This window comes from Diuraphis noxia, unplaced genomic scaffold (assembly GCF_037042655.1).
Source record: "Diuraphis noxia isolate RWA-SAM2 unplaced genomic scaffold, SU_Dnox_SAM2 contig0003, whole genome shotgun sequence".
In the NCBI taxonomy this organism is placed as follows: domain Eukaryota; kingdom Metazoa; phylum Arthropoda; class Insecta; order Hemiptera; family Aphididae; genus Diuraphis; species Diuraphis noxia.
Window position 1 is genome coordinate 71,413,454 of NW_028301713.1, and position 3,528 is coordinate 71,416,981.

Consider the following 3,528-nt stretch of genomic DNA (forward strand, 5'->3'; position numbering starts at 1 on the left):
CAAAAAAATCAATCATTTTTATAGAGCTGTCAACATCGATATCAAATAAAATCGGGCTGATTGCACTGAATCGTAAGACTCTATATATGAACTACTATATACTATTTTTCACAAAACCACTCAATTGAGTTATCCTGTGGCAACCATGCAGTCACAAATGTAAACATATTTAAGTTACCGATCGACGAGCACTCGAAATCATACCCATATATACAGTGCACATATTATAACATTGCCCTCGTATAGGTATACTTAACTATCCACGAGTACACTGTGTAACACTATAATATATTATTGAAATAGATTTAAGGATTCTGGCAAGAGCTATAGGTCAACCAATTTGACGCACTATTTCCCGTACAGAACACTAAGTGTCTTCACTTTAATATTAGGTACCTACACTCTCTTATATTTGATGCATTTATACTACCCATCGGTACCAATAGTGCTTTACTTTAATGGAAACGATTTCTACATCGACACCGAACAAATACTTCATGGCTTTATTTCAAGTTACATTGGGTCAAAGAAAACAGACGACATCACATTACCCTATCTAGTCTAGATTTTTACAAAATAAATAATTTTTGTTTAATAGAATATTAATAAATTATGCTATATTAACTTATACCACGAGTTCTAAAATATTTAATGACACTAACTTTTAACATTTAAAATACTTATAGAAACATATATTTAAACAATACTATAACCACTATTATATTAATTTATTGCAACCTGTTATAAACATTTCATTTGGTTTCCGTACATAATATTCATCATTCATATTGTTCTAACATGCATGCGTTATCAGTTGATTTTATATAACGCTTGTACATATCTAAAAAAAAACTTTAATCCTGCTGCGATTCTATTAAAGTACATAAAATATGTTCTTCACTTTCGATATAAGCTCTAGGTATTTTCAGATTTGCACTATAAATTTTCTGCTTAGGTTAGGTTAGGTTAGGATTTATGCATTGTTCACATCGAATAATTAAATGTAATGGGAAAAGGATTGAAATATTTTTATTTGAAGTATATTTCATTAAAACTATACCTAATTAAATCACGATGGAGGAGTATTTAGTTTTTATTTATTAGAATTCCACTGACATTAATTTTATATACGTTGTTTAAAAATACTAAGACTTGTGTAAGTAGTGCGTTAGTTAAAATAATTATTGAATTTTTGATAGAAATACTAGTTTTCTAATGAAGCTATTAAAGTTATAAATAAAGTTAATAATTTATTTACTTAACTCAATAATTTAAAGTTTGACTTTCAAATAAAAAATAAATATAAATTTTATCTCACTTAAATATTGAAGTAGTTAATTTTTAAACATGTATAGAATAAATAAATATAATAAAAATAACTGATTTTGTAGAAAGATTTTCATAACGTGAAAAGTTTTGTTTGTAAAAGTAATCGGATTTTCAAATATAACTTTAGTAATCAATGTTTGCAAAACAAGAAACTCGTTTAATGCTGAATGGCTAACACTCCCCAGTGCTACAGTTTGTTAATTAAATAATTTATGCGTTTATTCAAACTTTGATTAGTATTTACTATTAATTCATAAATATAAATCACCAATGGAAAGTATTTTAATCAATTTTTACCTGCACTGAAATATGAATTCTGAGTTTATAAAAGTTTTAATATGATGGATAGAGTCTCAAAGAAATTAATGAAATTTTGTTATTAAAATTATTTTGTCTTTTTCAATATAGTAAAAAAAAAGATTAAGAAATAGAAAACAAATTTCAGGTATAGACATATTAACCAAAATATTTGTTTAAAATTGTTATTAATTTAATTAAAAATATTATTTCAAATATATTCAAACTTTTGTATTTGTTACAATCCTCCTTAATCTTCCCAATATATTTAAAATAGGTAAAATTTTTTAGATTTTAAGTATAGTGACTAATACATAAGCTGTATCATAATGTGATTTTTAGTTTTAATGTTTTTGTATAGATAAATATGAAAAATTTAGAAATTATATAATTTAATGATAACATAGTTGAACCGCATTTCACCAGAGTGTTCGAAAACAAAAATAATACATGACATTACAAAACCTATATAATATATATTATACATATATTTATCACTTCTCCCATAATCTAAAATTATTAGATAAATTTATTTCCTATCAAATTTAAATATAACTGGAATGATGTAGATTAATTAAATTTTTAGTCACTAGAAAAACAGAAGAGTTTTGGATTACATTACAGGAAAATACGTGTCATTCTTAATGAATGTTTTGATTTATTATTCAATCAAAATGCAAATACTATAAATTGATAGCAATCCAACAATGTCACAAGTTGTAAAGCATATTAAATGGACAGTGATTTACAACGCGCATTCACCTTAATACGACTTCAATATATGTAACTTGTCGATCACTATTTATATGGATAAATTGTTTTAATATACCTACCTATGTTTATTTCAATTCGCTGAACGTTGATGTGATTATTTGATTTCATATCAAATATTTTTTTATTATTATAAATTGATATAACATAGGTGTTAATTATCGTTCAGATTCACAAACCGTAAATGATGTATTTTGAATTGTGACTGAATTTATCAACCACACAAAAGTATTTCTATATCATATAAGTATAATTTGATTCAGCAGGTACCTTTATGCTCACCAAAATTTTTCCAATAAAAATGTATTTATTAATTTATTTCAGAAATTTTCAATTATACATACCTGTGTGCTAAGTTATTAATAACACACTATTTTCTAGCACATTTTTTTTGCCATTTAATAAGTATCTTGTGATGATTTCGTATTTCTTTTTTTTTTCAAATTAGAAACAACATTTTTTTTTACTAAAAATTGTTAGGCTGTTAAAATCTATTATTTAACTTTAATTCTGCTATATAAATATAAATTCAAATAACTAGTTTCTGAATTATTATAATATATGACTAAGGAATGATGATAATTTACTTCATGCCGTTCATGGTTATATACTAATAAATTAGAATATATTATGATAATTTGTAAATTATAATAGTTAGTATCAATATAAAAGCGTTTTAAAATAGTTATGTAAATAATATGTGCGTTATACCATTAAATATAGAATTTTAACAGCTGTACATCTGAATAATGATAACTTATGGCATATAAATGGTTTATCTTTTTAGTTTACCAATTTATAATGAAATAAACAGTATGTTCATTGTTCAAAGTATGTTCAGCTTTAGATTCAAGTTGTCAGACGTCACATTTAATTAAACAATCAAAAACTGTATGAAAATTTATTTGCTGTAAACTTTGACAACAACTCAAAAATGAATACTATAATTTAATTAATCAACAATTTTGACAGTTTTAGTGATTTTATTCTTTAAAATAAAATACAAATATTACTATTTTAAAATTTTATAGCACAGCTATCATGATATTATGAACTGTTATTAAAAAAAAAATATCTGATATTCTAAACAACACATGCAATAGCTTAAAATATTTTACCTCAAATTTGTGG